Source organism: Protobothrops mucrosquamatus, unplaced genomic scaffold, assembly GCF_001527695.2.
Source record: "Protobothrops mucrosquamatus isolate PMUCROS unplaced genomic scaffold, P.Mucros_1.0 scaffold4649, whole genome shotgun sequence".
NCBI classification, from domain to species: domain Eukaryota; kingdom Metazoa; phylum Chordata; class Lepidosauria; order Squamata; family Viperidae; genus Protobothrops; species Protobothrops mucrosquamatus.
The window spans coordinates 1-6794 of NW_015390548.1; positions in this window are offsets into that span (position 1 = coordinate 1).

Consider the following 6794-nt stretch of genomic DNA (forward strand, 5'->3'; position numbering starts at 1 on the left):
CCCCCCCCTCCCAAAGTCTCTCTGCCTCAAGCAGAAACCAGCTTTTAGAAATGCAGATTTGGTGATTCATTCAGGAAGACTCGGGAGCATGGAGCTGATGGGAGTAGAAAAACAAAGACTCCCAAGGATAGAACATGACCCTTAGGACATAATAGGATTAACCCACCACCATTAGAATACCAAAAGCTCAGGTCAAAGTACATGACACAGGAACAACTCAAAAAGGAACAACTCCAAACACAAAAGCCCAAAAAGATATAAAAACGACCAGTCCCAGCTCCATTTTGTCAGCTACCCCAGAATCATGCTGTGTCACTGAGGTTTCTTGCCATTCAATAAACAGAACCTTCTTTCCTAAGCAGTCTCCATTTTGTTTATTCCCGGCTTGGACTGGACCTGATCATTTTTCCTTCAACATTTCCAACTGCTGTTATAATGACAGAACATTCTAGAGACTTTGGGCTGCCCTGAAGAATTGTTCTTCATCTGATGAGTTTAACCTGAATTAAAATTGGCCACAAGAGTAATACTATCCATATGAATTACTGGGTGAATTGTTAAAATAATTGATCAACTTTCTTTCTATTTTGGATCTATTTTTATTTTATTTAACAAAAAAAGTTAAATTACAAAACTCAAAAAAAAAATTAAAGGAAAAATACAAAACAAAAAAGACATTTTAAAAAATGAATTAAAAAAGAAAAAAACTAATACATCTAAACATATTATCCCCCCCCCAGTTGAATACTGATTAAATTAATTGCTACAATATTATTTCTCACCTCTTGAGAAACAGGCACCACAATTTTTTAACCTACTAAATATATTTGCAAATTATTAACCTCTCATTTCTATATTTTATTAATGACAAAAGTGTTAACAAGAATAATAATAAAAAAGGCAAAATTATAGTTTCATATCTCTCTGTTAACGAACTGTTATTTTAATCAACTCATAGAAAATCTACCATGACATCTTGTCTATCGCAAATCACCCCAAGAGTTAACAGGGATTCAGCCTGATCAAATATCCACATTTATTTCTTAATACGCTCTCTTTTCAATTTTTGACTGGTTAAATATAATAAATTCAATCTCCAAAGTCAGTCTATCCAAAAAAGTTCAGATGAATTTTTTTTCCAGTTAAGTGTGATAAATCCATTCCCCAAATTGTCTTCAATTCTCCTAGGAAAACCAATTTATCACTTCTCCACTTAGGTTTCTGTGATTGTAAAAGAATTCAGGCTTGAACTTCATGTAGGTGTGTGCAATCAACTCGGTTAGTTCTTAGTCTGTACAGTCCATATTTCTTTCCAATGAATCTGCTGATTTCAAATAACATTCCTTTTGTGAATCTAATTTATCCTCAGCTACATGCGTCTGAATATTTTCCACCACTATTATCATTTCATCAAACTTTTAAAAAAGGCTTTCAACTAAGGATTGCATATTATCAAACTTTTTATCAGATATCAGACAGATTTGCTTGTCTGTAATCTGATACATTGTTGCTCTGTGTAATTTAACAATGATAGATAAGAGAACACAAGAAACAAAATAAAAATGCTGAAGCAACCTGAAGAAATAGATAATGAAGCAGGGAAAATATTTTCTGGATATTTTGATCCAAAGTTGAAAGAAAAATAAAATAATAAGCCCCAAGTATTTTGCAAATTAATAAAATGAAAAAACCCTGTGGTGAGAGTCCAATATAGATGTAAATCAAATGAAAGTATTTCCACTATCCAAGAACATGCTGTGTTTCCTTTCAAAAAAGCAAACCTTATTCAAAACAACCACATAAATCAAAGGGAAAAAGAAAGAACTGATAAAGTCCAGCAAAGGGTTAAAATAAATCAGCATTCAGCCAGCCAGTCAATTGAGAAGAAGGTGGATGATCAGTGACTTTCTGACTGCATCCACAGGGCAGCATTGCCAGAGAACCAGCTTTGGCACCAAAATCAGCAGATTGTCGGCAGGAAAATGAAAATTTCCTACCATTCAGCAGCCATCTTGAGGAGGAAATATTTCTTTGTAATACATCACTCATGTAGATAGTGGAAATAGATGTACGTCTAGAACACAGATCTATAAAGCTTTTGAAATCATTATAGAATTGCAGAATTAGAAGGGGCCATTAAGGCTATCCAGTTCCACCTATTGTCCACCACAGGAATATAGAATAAAGCATCAACAGAAGAATGTCTAGCTTCATTTAAACAGAACGAAGGAGAAACCACCCTTCTATCTGGAGAATTGGTTCCATTATCAAACATTTCTTTGTAAGACTGAACTATAATCTGCCCCCTAAAAACTCAGCCCCATTTATTTCATGTCCTGCTCTGTGAAACAGTGGTGAGCCGGTCTTGGTTTGAATATTTTGGGATGATGTGGAAAATAACTCATCAAGAGTCATCACTATATTTGATTAATTAAATTCCTCATCATGTAAGAATATTTTACTAGGTTAATACATTTTGCTATAGTTATGGTACAGAGAAAATAATTGAGAATTATTTTATATATTGTTGGTTAATTATTTAGAATGAAATACCTCACGAAAATAATCTTCATGAAGCCAAAACCTGTAAGCCCACAAGGTCCCAATGAGAGGTAGAGCCAGAGGACCAGGAGGCAAATGTCTTTGGATCTGAAGTTGTCTCAGGAAGAGGAGAATCAGCAGAGCAAGCAGAAAAACAAAGAAAATTGTCCCTATGGCCATCATTGTCCTTCTGGATCTTTCTCTGTGATGCTTCCAAGTTGATCTGCAGGTGGCTCTTTCTTTTTATATCATGTCTTTTAGTTTCTTCCTGGCTTCTGTACTCCACTGTTTGGAAACTAACCACAACATGTGTTTTGATTATTTGATTCATGCTGGTATTTTCTCAACAAGACATTGCTACATTCATTCAGGTTAATGAGGTTGCCTCTGAACCACGTGCCACACAAATAACAGAGGAAGAGGGTTGTGTAATCCATTTTGTCCCAAACATTATAGTATACCAGAATTGTTTTAAAATCATTGTGTACCACATTTCCATGAAATCTATTTGAATTTGAAGGAGAATCTTGTTGGGCCAGAGAAACATTATCTAGTTCAGAATTATGTCTCATACACACCCTTGCAAGCCCAGCATCATGCTAATATGGAGGGCTGTTGTAATAAATTCTGCAACAACTGTTATTAATTGAATGTTGTCTTTAATCCAAGCATCAAACGTCAAATTATAGGTAGAGAGCTATAGGTGTTTAGAAATATCTATCCTAAAAATGATGTCAATGTCATGGTTCCGACAGATGAAACTCTTCAAAAGAACTTTGAGGCATTGTTTATCTTAAAGAACCTTTATTTTGAGTAGCATAACATCGGCACTGCATAATCGAAGCCAAAAACTGAATTCCCCTGCCCTGAGCACATAGTATCAAAGCACAATTCCCTCCTCCAATTAACGGTCATAAATCACATTCCCCAATTAGCTTGAAGCACAGGTTTCCTCTCCAGTTCTCTGCCCCTCCAATTCCTTATCAGCTCTGGGTTCAATAGCCTTGTTTCTCACGCTAGGTCTAGAGTTGTTATCTCTAGCTGGACTCTCGTTCACATCCCCCCTCCCAGCATCATCTAACTCTAAAAGCAAAAGGTAAAAAATGGCTACATTTCCATCTGTTGTCAATGCAAAAACATCCGATGTTAGCAGCGTTGACAGTCACCACTCCAACTGCCTAATCCATTAGCAGAGGTTGACTCAGACTTCTATCCTTCTGAGAAGGGTAAATTGAGAACACAGATTATTGGGGACAATATCCTGACTCTGTAAACTGCTTAGACAGGGCTGTAAAGTACTGTGAAGCGGTATATAAATCTAAGTTCTATTGCTATTGCTATTCACCAAGGTGACTCTAGGTGATATGTAATACGTGACTTTCTTTCCCTAATTGCTTTTGCCCCTACTCCAGTCGTTGCCATTCATTTAAAAATTCCCCTCCTATTTACAGTAAGTGAAACATGATCAGAGGTATGTGAATTAATGGGCTAATATCTTGTTAAGAAAATACCAGCACTGATTTGACAGAGCATCAAAAGATGGGTTACTATTAATGTGCAATCAGCGGAGTACAGTTATCAGGAAGAAAAGCTAAAGCAACAGATAAAAGAAAACAACAGCAATTGTAACAGGGACAGGAAAGAGTATCCCCAATCACTATGTGGATGAGAAGAAGAGGAAAATTTTGAATACCTGAATCCTTCAAACTAGGTTGCCCTACATATATCTTTTAATAGAGTTAACATTGGAATAACAAAAAGAGAGATTGTTTTATCCTTAAGTCCACATCTCCGCTGTCAACTTCTTCTAATAGGCCCAAAGGGGGGCAGAATGGCTACCCACTAACAGGGAAAGTAAGAGTGTTTGCTGATATTTAAATGCTCCATAACAGGGATTTTCAACTGGGCAGGGCCGCATACCACCTGTGGTACATTAGCACATGGCAGGTGGTATGCGGCCCTGCCCAGCCTAGTGTAGTGGGGGAGGGAACGAGCCAGCGCAGCACTGGACTTACCGTGAGAGAGTTCTCCGGAGCTGCAGAGTGGCTGGGGCAAGGCAAAGCCCCCAGGCTCACTTCCGGTTCACCCGGATGAGAAAGGAGGAGATGGAGCGTGGAAGGATTCTTATGTGCTTTTGTAACTTTGAAGTTCTGGAATTTGTGCAATGTAGACTTTGTATTCTTAAGGAGTGTTTGGCAATTTCTATTTGGCTGATGACTGATGTCTCCTGTTAGCTTCTATTGCTCTGCTATTCTTAGCTGTAAGTTTTGGTGCAAGGGATTTTGAAGTATTTTTCTCCTGAATGGATTTTGCCTGTAGCATTCCTTTACTTATGAATGGAGCCATTTGGGGAGGCTGCCTTACCCCACAGCCAAAACTTACTATTTTTTTTTCCTTAAGTGCTGGCTGTGCTCCTTAACTTTCCTTTCTAGCTAGTAGCTAATTATTAAAGGGGAATGTGCCTTTTTAAGCACATTCAGCGGCTTGTCTTTTCTGTCTCTGGAGATTTTTCCTCGTTTGATGAATATATGGAAGAGGGAAAATATGGGGGGGGGGTTTCAAATGCTTCCTTCAGAAGGAAGGAGGGAGGGAGGAAGGGAGGGAGGGAGGGAAGGAAGGAAGTCCCGCCTTAGCACTTGGCCACCAGCAGCCCTGCCATTGACTTTGCTTGTCAGAAGATTGCAAAAGGGGATCACATGACTTTGGGACACTGTGACCATCATAAATATGAATCAGTTGCCAAGCATCCAAATATAAATCACATGTCCCTGGGCATGCTGCAATGGTCATAAGTGTGAAAAATGGTCATAAGTCATTTCAGTGCAATTGTAACTTTGAACAGTTTGTTTGTTTGTTTTTGGTCAAGTTTTGCTAGGTGGTACTCGAATATTGCCATATCCTAAAAGTGGTACAATCAGTGAAAAGGTTGAAAAGCCCTGTTCTATAATACCTATTATGCTGCTTTGAAATAAAATATTTTCTGGGTATAGAATTATTCCCACTAGATGTGTTTTATGATAATAAAATATGGTCATTTTTTCATTTCTAAATAAGGCTCTAGGAATAATAAACTGTCTACCACAGGCAGCCTTGAGTTTGGCCTTGACTTAAGTCATGTGCTGACAAAAAAAGGTTTCTCATAAATTTCTAGAAACAGCTCATTCATTCTTTTGGAGCCCCACCAAATAGTGAGCTAGATGAAATTAATGCAGTTACAATGGACACTGTTAATAACTCATACAGCAGCACAATCTCTGGCTGAATTAGTGGCAACATCCCCCCAAAAGGGTTGCAAGAACAATGGTACCAATCTACAAGCACTTCTGATACACTTTGACTTAACTGAGGATTTTCAACAGAAGAACAACCAGAAGGAAGACAATACAGCAATTTTAACAGGTGAAGAAAGATTGATCTTGCACCTTTAAAAACAACAACTGCATTTCCCCTTATGCTATGGTTTTACCAAAGGGACGGCAGGGTAAAAGGACACACACACATACACAGACCCCAAAGAAAATTCACAAAACTTTGGATTTAACCCACTGCCATGAACAGTCTAACAACACCTCTAGCTCAGCAAACTTAATCAAATATTGGAGATCTTCAGACCTCTTCTAGCATTGAGCCTAAGATGAACAAACTTAACACCAGTGCATTGGAGTGGCAGGGGAAGACTCACAACGAAATTAGAGCAAACTTTGCAACAGAAGGAAGACAATCTGGTAAAGTATTTCATAGATCAGGTAAGCTTCTTTGGCAAGTAAAGTAAAAGAAAATTGAAGTTGCCAATCAGTATGTATACTTGAATATATCAAGTTCCCTTGATCTCATATCTATTGATGATTGACAGAATGGGATACCTTACAACCCACCCCTAAAAAATTCCTTTTAGAGAAAAGTACAAGTAAACTTAGCTAACATGTGATCTGAAGATCTAGGACATTCACGTCACTCATGGCGAGATCACTTTCCAGATACCAGGAAGCTCACTGCTACCACCCACCTCTCTATTTAGATCGTATCATTCAGAACCAACTGGTTTCCAAGAGGCACTTGGGGAAATGTCCCAGAAGCCTGGCAGGCCCTTCTGTGGGGAATCTACTCAGTCTCCAGAATACAGGGATAACAAAGGGACCAGGCAGATTACTCTGAAGGGATCACTTTGTTTACAATTTGATTCAGAGGAAGAAACATCAAAGAATTCTGGGAGAAGAATTGCCAGAACAGACAGCTGGAGCAATACTGGCAAA